Source organism: Macaca fascicularis, chromosome 13 (assembly GCF_037993035.2).
Source record: "Macaca fascicularis isolate 582-1 chromosome 13, T2T-MFA8v1.1".
In the NCBI taxonomy this organism is placed as follows: Eukaryota; Metazoa; Chordata; class Mammalia; order Primates; family Cercopithecidae; genus Macaca; species Macaca fascicularis.
Window position 1 is genome coordinate 119969386 of NC_088387.1, and position 14937 is coordinate 119984322.

The window sequence follows — 14937 nt, forward strand, 5'->3', positions numbered from 1 at the left end:
AGAGATAATTTGAGAACTTTTTTTAAGAATGTTCTTAAATTGCTTAAAAAGAAGTGGGGATAAGAACAAAGAATGTACTCAGAGGTGTATTGAGATTTGCTGGAGCCTTTGGGAAATGTTGTGAGCAGAGAATAACAGCTTCAAGAACTTATCCGGTAAGATAAACAGCAAATATTGGCGGGCTCAACAGCCCTGGCTGAAGTAGGTATACCTGTGTTGAGTTCAACCATGAATGCGATAGGCCTCGGGAACGTATTTTTAGCCAGCGTTTAGGTACCGGGTCCCTCCCTCCCTTCTAAAATTATTTTTTAATTCCCTGGAGTGCGCCCCCCTCTGCCACTCATCTGCTTGTTTGGTGCCTGTTCTTTCCACGGGGGCGAGGCTGGCTTCCTCCCTCTGCTGCTCATCAATACTGAGCTGATTTGGAACTAAGCTGGGTAATAACATGCCTTTCAGCAGCCAGCCCCGCACGCGCCTTGTAATTAAGGCCTGATGGTTGTGTTGACGGCGAATGAAAGAAAATGGCTTTGTTCTCCTTCCCCGGGCTTGATTGTGGGTTCTCGCTCTCACCTGAATTCGACCCACTCTGCATTGTGCCCGTGATTGCTGGAGTGCCAGTAATTGCCGTCCTGGCAGATGACATTTCCATGAAGCTCACTCTGCAGCTCCAGAGGGAACGGACAGAGCTGATCGCTGGGGAATCTCATCAAAGGCAGATTTAGGAAAGGCCTCGGTGGAAGAGGGAGCCCACGACCAAATAGCAGAGCATCTCCTCTGACATTTGTCGTCCGTCACTCACTGTGCCTGCAACCTGCTTACCCTAGGCCTGCAATCCATAAAGACTGGATTGTGTGAGGATGAATTGCTGTTTCAGTTCATTAAGGCCAAGTTTCGATCATACCTTTTTTAGAAAAAATTCTTTATTTTGTTTTCCGAAAGGAAGATCAGAGCAGGTAGAAATAAATGAAAGCAACTTATCTTCAGAAGATGATATTGCACCCTTTATGTTGTCTATGAAGTGCATTGTTTAAAATGTGTGTACAACTTTAAAATGTGGGTGCAAATTCCATCATGCATAAAGTAGTAGAACTCACTCTTTAAAGGAACATGTTTTTATTCGTGTTTTTTGAGATGGAATCCCACTCTTGCCCAGGCTGCAGTGCAAAGACGTGATCTCAGCTCACTGCAACCTCCGCCTCCTGGGTCCATGCGATTCTCCTGCCTCAGCCTCCTGAGTCGCTGGGGTGACAGGCACACACCACCATGCCTGGCTAATTTTTTTGTACTTTCTTTAAAGGAACATTTTAAGCAGACTTCTGTAATTTGGAGCTAGTCATGGTCAGAGGGGTCACCGAGTTGGACTTGGTAATCACACATGAAAAGAGATGCCCATGGAGGTGGAAGATTTGTCCACGGTCATAAAGTCCGAAAGCAACAGTCAGACCAGACCTGCACCTTCCAAAGGCTTCATCAAGAACAGTGTTGGGTGGATCCTGGTGCCGTGTAGACCATCGTCCCTGGTCTTAGGCCGAAGTTTCTTACATATGCATCCTATTTGCTCAGTTACACTCAGTGCACACTCGATTGCTACTGCCATCATCATGCACAGAGAATCACAACCACACCTGAACTTAACAGTTCACTTCCACTGTTAACAAACCCTCCCCGGGCCGGCTGGACAGGGCCGTGGAACAACCTCAGGGCAAAGACGGGGTCACCCCATCATTTGGCTTTGTCTGTGTCACTCACTGTCTTTCACTTTCAGTGTTTTCCAAAGAAAGAAATGTTAAGTATAGGATAGGACAGTCATTATTTATTTGGTAATATTCTTACACATTTTTTCAAAATGTCTACATTTTTAATCAGGCTTTATTATATACAAGGAATTTAAAAATAATTCCATGCAAGCATAAGACATTAATTCACACAGGCTTCTTTTTCAACAAAAAGAATGCCAGGATGGAGTCTAATACTCTAAAGGTGACTGTCCACAGTCCCTCTTACTTTCACATGGAGACCTGGGAGAATGGGCTGCAGGAGCTGGACTAACGTGTAGAAAGCAGTTGTGAGGCCCGTTCGTCCAGCTCCCTGCTCAAATAAATTGACTGTAGGAGGAACTAAGTGAATATTGTTACTGGACAGCCCAGTGGCAGCTCCTCAAAGCCCCTTTCCTTCCCTTCTCCTGCCTGTCATACCACCTGAGGGTGGGCCCCGGCCGTCCATGTCCAGACTGTCGGGCTGAGGGTGAAGTCAACTTGCCCCCTTGATGGAGTGTGGCTTCCAGGGCCTGGTTATGCTTTACACATTTAGCTGTTCATCCAATAAACTTTCTTTCGTGGGTGTTTCTTCCTTTTTGTTTCATGTCAGAACGGTCGAGGTTGGCTACTTTGGGAAGGTCATTTTGTGTTGTTTTCTATTGATTTGCCTGTGAGTTGATAAAAACCTCATTTCAAGTACCTGCCTCCTCCCGCTGCCCCAGAAGCAATTTCTAAGTATTTTAACCAGTCTAAGCACTGCAGCGGTAGGGGGTAAACGGGCGGAATGGGCATTTTTCTATGCCATTTTGGTAGAAAGACCATTGCTGTAGGTTGGCCTGGCTTCTTTTAAGTTACAGATCTTTTAAAATCAGTGCTAATGAAGACCAAGACGAAGACTAGGTTACATTGTAAATTGATCTTAACCTTGCTATAGGCACTCATGTTAATTTAAAACGCAAAATTTACAATATTATTGAATTGGAATTTAAGAGTTTATTCATAGTAGAATTTTATAACAATCTGTTAATTATAGATTTTCGATTCTGTGATGCTTATGCAGACTTTGGGTCAAGTGTTAGTAAGTGTACGCATCCAGAAAAAACCCAAGGATCTTTATTTGCTAGAGGGAGTGGCGGGACATGGGGTGATTGATAGGTCTGCAGAACATGACTTCCTGGGGACACACGGAGACTTTACAGATGCCTCTCACAGAAGCTGCTTCCCTCCAATGATAGTGATGGGGGCAGAGCTAAGAATGTAATTCCAGGATGGGTGCATGAGGTTCTCCCTATTATCTGTTCATTGAGGTTCATATTTCTTTTGTGGTGCGCATGCTATTTTGGCTTCAAAAAATGAAAAATGTAACAATGCGGGACTGCAGTTAACCAGTAAGGAACGTGGGACTCAGGAAGGCCTGGCTGCATCCCCCTCATGTGTGGAGGCTAATCAGATCAATATATTAGTTTGCACACCATGCAATTTGTGGTGAGTTACTCATATTTGAACAGAGCTATTAAAATACAAGGAAGTAACAAAAACCACACAGAGGACTGAACGACTAGTTACATTTTAATTAAACAGCACAAATATGTTATATAAGCTTTGTGTTGAAAGTGCCCTAATTCCCATTTACCTTCAATGTGTTTGCTATTATGATTATTATTTTTAAGTCTGGACCTTTTATAAGGAGGCTTGTATATAAGAGTGGAATGCTTATTAGGTGCAGAATAGAGAGTTATTGGATGGCTATGGAAGAGCTGCTGGCTGGTGACTGGAAGGTTTGGAGCATGAGGGCATTTTCCAAATGCAGGAGCAGTGCTAGCTCAGTGGATCCTCTGACAAGCCTTCTAAAGTAGCCGCAATTACTAACACCATTTGCATTTCAGAGGTGACAAAAGCAAGGGCGAGAGAGGTGGCAAAACTGACCGAAGTAATCCAGCTACTCATGGGGTGGGGCTTTGCACAGTTTCTAGCTAAAGTGCTGAGCTGCGGCCTCTCTTGGCAGGTCCCTTTCCAGGTACTGCCAGGTTGGGGCTGGAAAGCTGAAGCCAACCCCAGCCACGGATTTAGGCAGGAGTCTCTCCTGCACCTGAAGCTGATGGAGGAGGAGAGGTTTATATCATCACAGAAGGAGAACAGAGCTTTGCTCCCCGAGCTGGGGAGATCTGCCTGCTCTGCTGGAGAGGCCGCCAGCCCACTGTGGGCGTGCGCTGTCGGGAGGCTTAGGCGGGAAGAGGAGGTCTTGCTCAGATGAGTGTTATTCCTTTGTTTGGACACACGAGGTTGGGCAGTTTGGAGCGTAGGATATTTTTGCCTGGAGTTTTTAATTGATAAAATCATCCCATGAAAAAATCCCCAATTTTTAAAGGCATGCTACTCTGACACCTTAAACTCATTTTAACATTTATATAAAGTGCGTAAAATGTGTCTTTGCCTGAAAATAAACATCAGTGGAGTGGAAGCCCTTCGTCTATTCTGTCCCGATCTTTATGGGCAGCACTGCACGTTTTCACTGCGGAATCTACGCGGACACTGTCTTGTGTTTACTTTCTACTTGTTTCTTTTGAACACACACGTGCATTAACACTGTAATGTATTTATTACTTTCTATGTCATTAATAAGAATATATTTTGATAATATTGAAACTGTATGATTTATTAGTGATTCCTTCTAGGTAAATATTAGCCGTGTTTTTTAGACGTTTAAAATTGTGAACAGCCTCAACGTGACCCACATTATTCAAGCTATCTACCTTGTTCCCTTCCTCTTTTCTCTCCCTGCTTCCCTCTCTCTCTTTCTCTCTCTCTCCCCCTTTCTCTCTCTCTTTCTTTCTCTTTTTACTCTTTCTTTCTCTCTCTCTTTCTTTCCTTTCTTTCTCTCTCTCTTCCTTTCTCTCCTTCTCTCTCTCCCCCTTTCTTTCTTCCTTCCTTTCTTTCTCTTTTTCTTTATCTCTTTCTTTCTGTCTTTCTTTCTTTCTCTTCCTTTTCTTTTCTTCCCTCCTTCCCTCCCTCCCTCCTTCCTTCCTTCCTTTTTTCTTCCTTCCTCTCTCTCCTTCCTTCCTTCCTTCCTTCTTTCCTTCCTTCCTTCCTCTCTCTCCTTCCTTCCTTCCTTCCCTCATTCCTTATTTTAGTTATATCTCCAAACTATTTTTTCTAGTACATATTTTGCAAGAAACTACATGTGGGATTCTGAATTGTCATATGCTGATAACTTTTACAGAGAGCCGCAACTATGAAGAATATGTGCTAAAATATGGATCTCTACCTCACCACACTGAGAACCTCATCATTACTTTACAGGGCCATCAAGTACAGCATGATTTCAAACGTTCATAATATTACTCTCTTGCAAGCTTTGTGCACTGGAGGGACGTTTCTTTTATCCTGCTTCTAGAGTCATGGAAACAAAGGAAGCTTAGGACACAGGATGGCTTGGTTCCAGGCTGCTTCTCTCCTCCCAGCGCCTGGCCCCGCCCCTTCTCTCCTCCCCTCCCCGGGGAACTTCCTGTCTCTGCACAGAGGTGGGCAGCCTCTCTGTGACCAGGCTTCACCTCAGCAGCTCTCTCCTGGTCAGCTTCCCCCAGGTTCGTTCCTCCCTGTCTATTCCCCTCCTCTCTGTTCTAAAACAGCAACTTGGCTCCTCACTATTCTGTAGGGGAGGCCCAGGAGGTTCCCTGTGTCCTGCGGGATAAAATTCAGGCTCCCCCAGGACTTACCATCCAAGCACACCCTTCCCTCCAACTGATCTGTGCTTTTTGTGTTACTGTTTCCTGTCCAGGAGATCTCCCCTTGTGACTTATCCATAGCCTGATGACGTGCCCTTCTCAAAGCTCGGCTGCTGCTCCTCAGAAAACCTCCCCACCTCTATGGCAGAGTCAGCTCACCTCTGCGTAACCCTGAGCACTGTGAGCATCCCTATTGCAGCCTTCCTGACTTAGAGGAGAAGCAATGACGCCCCTCCTTCTCTCCTCTGCAAGTCCGTCCTGCCTAGAGGCCCAGGCTGTGGGTCTCTTTAACTCCTGTTACATTTATCCATCTCAGTCGCTGCCACTGTGGGCCAAACTGGGACTGCACTGGTCTTTGGTGGTGTTTGGTAGGAAGCCAGCAATTCCCAAACCACTCCTCCTTCCCCAAAACCCAAAGGGAGAGATCCACAACAAACAATGGCCAGATGAAAAACAGAGCATGCCTTTCTGGTTAGCTGCAAAGCGCATGCTGTGCTTTGATAAACCGAGGCAATGCCTGTTTCTAAGCCTCCAGCCCTCCCTAAATCCTCCATCCAAATCCAGGCAATTGCTACTCTCTGCCTTTCTTCCTTGTGAAATACAGACTGAAAATGAGAGAGAAAGAGTGTAGGGGGTGCATGGGTGTGAGAGAGGGACAGAGAATGAGGATAGATGCTGGCCATACTAATGCAAACATCTTCCTTGTTCCATGAAAAATTAATATATTTTGAATCAATAGTGACTCAAAATATCAGCTAGCCCAGAATCATTTGCACTTACAAAGGTAAATTCTTTTTAAAAATGTTCAAATAAATGGATTTCTAATGGAAGGGTTTCACTGGTTGGCATGGGTACTGGTCTGACAATCAGAAGGACAAGCCCTTCCTAAGCCACTGAAATCAGATCCTGCAGAGGGGAGGTCACCTCTCCATGGCCACAGTTCCCAGACACAGTGCAGTCAGAGTGGGGCATGCCGTTCGTTTTTGCTCTGAAAGCTTGTTACATACGGGAGTTGGGAGGTGACTGCCAGGGTGGACACTTGTCAATGTCCAGCCCGGAAACCTGGGTCCCCATCCCAGCTCTGTGACCTCAGGCAAGCTACCTTTCTGAACCTCAGTTTCTCTCCGAAATAGAGCCAATAATAGCTCGCTTGCCTATTCTCAGGGTTGTTTTGAGGATCAAATGAAAGAACGAGCATGGAAGTGCTGGAATGTGGAAAGTCCTTTTTCTCTCACTTGGAAGCAGTTAGTTGGAGGAATCTCACTTCTCGCCATGCACCCCCTGCAGTTGCTGTGGGAAGGAAAAGGCTGCAGGTTTAGAGAGCGGGGAGCAGCCCCCAGTCCTTGGCACTGCATCCAGGAGGACAAAGCCCTTCCACGTGCTCGACTCTGTCACAGATGAAGGGCCTTAAGTACACTCATGCCCCCACCATTAGGATTTTCTAGTTGAAATGTGTGGCTGTGCTTTAAGTTAAACTCATAGCACATTTAAATCACACTCTGCACTCACAGCCTCTGACAGACAGTAATTTCTATATATTCTAAGAGCGGAGCTTGCTGCTAGAATTCTGATTTTCTTTCCAAGGATTCTCTGAAAATTGAGAGTTCAGCTAGCAATCAGTAACATGATTTCATTCATGAAGTTTCTGTGTCTCAGAGACAACAGAGAGCCAAGTACTCTCATGAGTGTTTTCAATCTCACTTCACAACACATAGGTACACAAAGGTACACACACAGGTGCACGCACACAGGTACACACAGGTACAGATACATGTGCACACACAGGTATATACACAGGCACACACACAGGCACACAGAAGCACATACACAGGCACACATGCAGGTACACACACAGGCACACATAGGTCATAGGTACAGATACATGTGCACACATACACAGGCACACATAGGTCATAGGTACAGATACATGTGCACACACAGGTACACACAGGTACACACACAGGTACACAGGTACACAGGCACACATAGGTACAGATACATGTGCACACACAGGTACACAGGTACATACACAAGCACACACACAGGTACACACACGTATGGATACAGGTGCACACACAGGCACACACAGGTAAAGATACACAGATGCAGGTGCACACACAGGTACATACACAAGCACACAGGCACACACACAGGCACGCACACAGGAGCACACACAGGCACTCACAGGTACATACACAAGCACTCACACAGGTACACACATAGGCGCACACACAGGTACACACACAGGCACACACAGGTACAGATACAGGTACACACACAGGTACATACACAAGCACACACACAGGTACGGATACAGGTGCACACACAGGTACACACACAGGTTCACACACACCTTCAGGCACAGTTTACACACACCCACTTCGAGTTGTCTCTCTGCCACTTGCATTCACTCCTAAGGTAGCACCACTGATTCAAATGATCACTTGCTCTCTCCTCTTCTTTCCTGATACAGGTTGTTGTTGTTGTTGTTGTTTTTAAAAAAAGAGCTTATATTTTTTCATTTGATTAGTAATTATTTGAGAGTCCATATTATGTGCTATGCTAGACAAATGAAGAATTCACCAAGTAATAAACATCTTCTGTACTCTCAAGGAACCATGAGTTCCTTGGGGGCCTGGGAAGGAGGGTGAAGTGAACTCTACTTTCTTATCATTGTTGTTATTCAATTCACTCATTTAATGGGTTCTCTCTTCTCTGGGCCCTGGTAATACAAAAATGAACAGGTGCAATCCTCGTCTTCAAGCACCCTAGTTTCTTTGATAACAACAGTAGCATTAGCAGAAGTGAGCAAACAGTGGAATGAGTGGCTGGCTATGTGAAACGGTGTGTGAATGTATGAACAGATCAGCAAGAGGATGACCTCATTCATCATTCAGAGGAACAGCCTCCTCCTGAGGGCTGGAATGATCTAAAAGTTTTGAGTAGAGAAATGGTGAGATTTGATGTGAAGACTGATACATCTTTGAGATGTGCATAAAGAGAGGAATGGTGTGAACCAAAGTGAGGAAGTATAGTTTATATTTGAGGGACATGGAGAGGACAAAACAGCTTAAACTAAAGGTCACATAAGGCGGTGGTAAGTCTTAGGAATTGAGAAATGACATGTCGCCAAGCTTCAGGAGCCCTGGGAACTGGGCTAGAGTGTGCGCTTTTAGTTCCGGCTCCGATTCCTACTGTTCCTCACTCACTAAAGCAATGCTTGCGGAACTTCGGATTCCTCATCTATAAAACACGTAATTCTACCTCCTTTACATGATTGTGTGTGAAATAACTTTTAACTTTAAATTGGGATACACATGTAAGGTGCTGTCATGATAACGATAATCATACAAATCATGGTCACTGTGTGGACTTATTCTTGGTCAGAGGCATCTACAACAGAAGCATGTTCTTAGAGACTCCACTCTCAGCGTGAAGGGAGGAGGAACAGGTTTGGGGGGCTGGTAGGAAGGGTGAAGTGAACTCAGCTAAGCTAACTCAGAACTCATTAGCATCTGAGCCTAGGGCCTTCCCAGGAAAGAAAGGAAGGCAGGGCTATGCCTGAGTCCTCTGATTCGGATTTATTTGGGCACTTGCCTCTTGGGAAGCTTTGGATTCAATGAGATGCAGAACCACGGGGTTCTCCAAACTTCAGAGGGCGCCCGCGAGCCTGAAACCTCTGTGGATGGATGAACTACTTCCTGGGCCATGTCCTACAGCTATGGCCAGGGATGTGTGTGGAGGCATCGGTGTTCATTCCCAGTACCCCAGGTTCCTACATTCAAGGGCTCCCAGACCAGGTATTGCCTGTAGGATGTGAATGGCAGAACGAACCCAGTTACTGCTCTTTGGTTAATGCTATTCCTCACTTTTTCTATGCCCCATGGAAACGTCTTCTCCCATGTGCACTGAAAACTAAAGCTTGTTATTAATAAAATTCACAGCAATTAAATCTTAGATTTCCTTAAACTACTTTTCACTTTGTTGAGAAAGGAGTGATGGGGACTGCATACCTGTCACTTTGTCCTGGACCTTCTGCTCACTTTTCTGGTGACCCTGTGTAGGTTCTTTAGGGTTTCTGGACTTCAGTGACCAAATCTAAAAATGAGGAGGCAGGCTGCACTATCCTTACGATTGCTTTCACTGCCGATATTCAACTATGCCAAAAGCCATTCTACCATGTGTATCTCTTGCTGGGTCTGCCTTAGTGGTAAGTCCTCACTGTCCATGAGTGGGCTGCAGGCAAACAGCAGACCCTGAGGGACAGAGACAGCCCCAAAGGCCCACCTCAACAGCACCTTCCTGCAGAAGGAAGGAGGGCATGGGCGCCAGACCACCTTCTCTGTTCTGACACGGCACTCATCTGCCTTTGTTCTAATTGCCTCCATTTTCCTTGCTCTTCTAGATCATTTTGCTTAACATGGAAGAACGTGTTTTAATGAGCTAGAAAGATCTAGTCAGGCACAAATGTGATGTCCTTGCCACATTGTTTATTGGTTTGTAGACAGCCAGTGCATCCCAGGGCTTGTCTTAAACTATATGGTTAAGCAGCAAATGGCCTGGGTGTCTGGGGAGTGCAAGTTGCTGGCAAGTATTACATGACTTTGGGAGTGTACATTTCTAACCTAAATTTGTTAGTCATTTTTTACAATAATTGGCACATATCTTTTGAAAATACTAATAGATAAATCATTCAATTTTTCAGTTTATTTTGTTACATAAATGTTACATGAATTTTCTTTGGCAGTCAAATCATTACAGTCTGTTTATATAAAATAAATATTTTATGTATTTATAAATGAACTTTATTTATGTGAAATAAACAATTAGAAGTATTTGCAGTAAAAAGTGAAAGTTTTTCTTAGTTGTCACAACCCCACTCCTATCTCCAAAGATCATCTCAGCTACCCCCTGGGTCTGTGTCCACGCTGGCGTCATCCTTTGTGTTTACAGACATGCACGTGTAAAATAAGACATGCTCCTATTACATAGTTAGACTTTGCGTCCCCACCCAAATCTCATCCTGAATTGGAAGCCCCAGGGTTTGGGGAGGAACCTGGTGGGAGGTGATTGGATCATGGGGGTGGTTTACCCCATTCTGTTCTCATGATACTGAGTGAGTTCTCGTAAGATCTGATGGTTTTATAAGGAAGTTTTCCCTGGATTCTGTCAAATTATCTCTTTCGCCTGCCACCATGTGCCATGTGCCTGCTTCACCTCTGCCATGATTGTTAAGTTTCCTGAGGCCTTCCCAGCCATGTGGAACTGTGAGTCATTTAAACCTCTTTCCGGTGTAAATTGCGGAGTCTCAGGCAGTTTTTTCTAGCAGTGTGAGGACAGAGGAATACATCCTAGGTTCTAGTTTGTTGTATGTGAACGTGTTACACTGTGCATGCTTCTCTGCACCATCCTCCAATCACTTTGCTACACATCTTGCGGATTCTGCCTTGTCAGTGTTTACAGGCCAGTCTTAGATTGCGTATTTACCACAAATAATCTAACCGTTCTATCACTGAGGAGTTTTGATTATACACAATATCACATTGAAACATTTTATGCAGGTATCTATGCATATGTGTGACTAAATATATATTTGGTAGATACCAGGAACTGGAATTGTCAGGCTAGCATATGCACATTTAAAATTTTCATTCATGCTGCCAAATTCCCGACACAACAAGGTTGTTCCATTTGCATCCACGCAAACCTGCGTAAGAGTCCTGTTGACGACATCGTCCCTGCTACACAGAAGACAGGGAAGGCTCTCGTCCCCTTCCTTGGCAGTGGGAGTGCTACTGGCCCTCTCTGAGCCACAGTGGGAGACAAACCTGTTTCCACTTCGGTGTTAATTTTGTGAAACGATGCAATTGTGGCTTTAAGTTCACGTGTAAGTTTAAGAAGAGCTAGTAAATTAGAGGATAGATTATTCATATGATGTCTTTATCTATAAATACTTCCAGGTTACAAATTGCATTTGCTGGTGTCCTTTTATGTGGTTAGTTGACATGTTGAAATCAGTGGTCTGTTACTTAGAAGTTGAGATTAAGGTTATATTTTAGGCCAGGTATGGTGGTTCATGCCTGTAATCTCAGCACTTTGGGAGGCCAAGGCGGGCAGATCACTTAATGTCAGGAGTTCAAGACCAGCCTGGCCAACATGGTGAAACCCCATCTCTACTAAAACTACAAAAATTACCTGGTTGTGGTGGTGGGCACCTGTAGTCTCAGCTACTAGGGAGGTTGAGGCAGGAGAATCGCTTGAACACAGGAGGTGGAGGTTGCAGTGAGCCAAGATCGCGCCACTGCACTCCAGCCTGGGCGACAAGAGCAAAACTCCATCTCAAAAAAAAATAATAATAATAAGTTATGTTCTAAATATTGATATTGTACAGGTAATCTACGGGAAGAACTGAGATGGGAATGTCCGTGTATGGGAGGTAAACCCAAACCTTTTTAAATGCCAAAAATACATTCCAATATTGCAAATAATTGAAGTCATCCCACAGAAACTTAACTGACCTAGACTTAAAGCAAAGCGCACATGAGTGTTTAAAAATGAGAAGGGTGATATTAAACCTGGCTGTACATTCTTTTCCTGATTTCCTATTTTTTCTTTTTAAGATGTCCCCATTTATTTACTTATTATATATTTCCTTTTCCTTGTCTATATGGTCATCATTATCTTCTGAAAATGACCATTTCTTTCTTTTCTCTGAAAAACTGAAAGTGGACATATTCTAAATCTCATCTCCAACTAGAAGCTGAGTGACTGTCTGATGAGCACATCCTAACACAAAGGCTGTGAGCAACGCAGTGAGCTAAGTGAAATCCGTTTAACTTGGTACAAAGGAAACAAGTTCCTTATTCAGCCAGGAAAGGCTAACGGGGAACCTGCTATGTACTCCATAGTGCAGGCAGCTTATTCATCTCAACCCAGCCCCTGAGCAAGGAGATCGCATGGCTGTTAGTCAGTAGAGATGAGCTACAGAAACAGGCGGAAGAGCTGGAGATGCACCTGCCAATCACAATGCGGACAGGCGGCCAGGACTGCCCTCCAGCCCGGCTGCTATGATGCACTGTCCTCTCCGGCCATTATGGATTCCAAATTTGACCACTGAAGGGCACAAAAAACATTCTTAAAGCAGTTTTCCTGTTCAGACAGTGTCGAGGCAAGGGTCCAGGAAAGTACGCAAAACCAGGCTCAGGCGTCCTTGCATGCCTTTCAGAGGCTCCTCTGAAACTGGCTCAGTTCACGAAGGATGGTTTTGCCTTCTCCTTATGGTGGTGTCTGAGGTGGGCTTTTGTCAGGCAATTGTCTGGTTCTTGCTGTTCAGTGTTACACGTCTGAGAAAGAAGCACTATCAACATATAGCTCTCATCTTTTAACCAATCTCACACGGAGCTTTTAGGGTGAAAAACCAAGAGCATGACCCATTTCCACTAGTAGCTAAGCCTGCAGGTGTGATTTGGGTTACCAGACAGGCACAAGCATTGCCATTTCAGCAACACTCAGCTAAACAAAAGGTCTTCTTGACAAGAAATCTTAGAAAAGCAACGATGGCAGGAATGAATACGTGTGCCTCAGAGGCTGACACCTGCAGGAAAAGTCACCAGGAGCTGACTTCTTTCCATCTGTGTCCCACAGGGGTGGTGGGCACCACCCTGGCAAGAGAGGATGGAGGAAGACTGGCTTGGTTCTTCCTTTCCTGAGCAGTGCCCCATGGTGGAGGCACTTCTCCGAGAGAAGGAGATTTGCACGATAATTCCCGAAACCACTGAGCCAAGACTCAAAGCTACACATTCACACTCAACACACAACACACGTAGAAAGGAAGTCTGAGTGAGCCTCACAAGGAGAGCACCACACTTCTCTACTCATGGCTCACTTGCTGCCTGGGGATTCATATCAAGTACCACAGCAGTGGGATTCTTGCTTAAAGCATTCGGTGCTAAAAAACGTATTTAAACTTTTAGCCCAGCCCTGCTATTGTCAGATGCAGAACCTGAACTTCAGAGAGTTTTATTCACTCAACAAATGTTCACACCAAGATTGGCTGAGATGGGTCTTGCTCACCCAGGAGTAATGACCGTCCATATAATCAGTAACACTTGAAGAAACGAATAGTTATATTTTTAAATCATATTATTTCAATATTAATAATATCAAGTTTATATGCTAATTGCCTTAGTATAATCTGATTGAGGAAGTAGGGACCCAGTTCAAACAGTTAAAATCAAAGAGGTCAGTTCACAGGGAGTATCCACCAAGTGGACATTCATCCTCATCAAACTGTCCAGAAGGGAATCTCCACATGTGCTTTCATGTCTGCCTCTGTCTCTGCCTCGAAAGGACGTGGGTCTGAATTCCGAGCATTAATGATCAGAGTGCAAACCTGAGCTAGAAGAAGGCGTTGTTTGTCCGGGGTGAATGCTCCTGAATCTTTGTAGATGATTTCAAGGTGGTATGTCTGATGCAGGGGCGTTTGCCTCAGGAAGAAACTGCAAGAATTCCTTGCATTTATACTATGTGGGTTGAGAAAAAGCCATAAAACACACCACTGTTATCAGAGATTTTCCAGTGTAGATAGCTGTGTACTGCTATAAATAAGACCCCAAATTATAATTTGTGTTAAAAACTAAGTATATATTTTTAAATATTACAAAATAACTCCAAACTGATACCTGTAGACTTTGCAACAAAATGAATACACTAACTCTCATTCAAGTTTTGAATCTTGATTTTTCAGGGTAATTTTAAAACCTCTCTAGCTCCACATATCTATTTTGGAATTATTTTGTTCTTTACGTGTTTGTTTTAGTAAATTCTAATTAGGGGAAATAATAATAACTGTTACGGTTGCATTTTATCGGCTGCCTTTGTGTTTCCTAGGAAATCTTGTGTTATCTTATTTCAAGTTCCACTTGCTAAGCACTCTGGCTATCATCTTATTACAGGCGGGAAGTACAGTATCTGTTAGAGGATTTATGGTAATGCTGCTGCATCTAGCTGATCATAAACAGCATGGGGAGCCCCTCAGGGTCTCTTCATTCTCCTGACACACTTCACTGAGGCCCATTAACACTTGTCTGTTATTGCCATAGACGCACTTTAATGAGCCTCTTGGAATTAGGAGGTTTGCACCAGAAACAATGGCTTCCCTAACTGAGGCATCACCCTCTCACTTTCTGATTTTCTAGCTCATCATTTTGTTTAACAAAATAAATTCTCTCTTTGGTAGTAGACTTTGAAATACTATGGATATTTCTTCTTCAAATTAGAACAGTCAATGGTTTCTAATACTGAGATAACATTGCAGAAAAACATGATAGAAAGTTAACAATTTCTACATTTCCATTAATGAAGGTAATTTCTTTTGTTGTTGTTACAGTAAGATAAAATTGAGCTGACATTTGGAAGTGGCCTTGTCATCAGCAAACTATATTTTCTTATGAATT

General features: G+C 44.0%; 1 protein-coding gene across 50 annotated transcripts in view; it reads left to right on the forward strand.

Annotated features, from left to right (window-relative positions):
- The window catches only part of MYT1L (myelin transcription factor 1 like), a 532999-nt gene that overhangs the window by 141534 nt on the left and 376528 nt on the right, over positions 1–14937 (forward strand). The window lies entirely within an intron of this gene.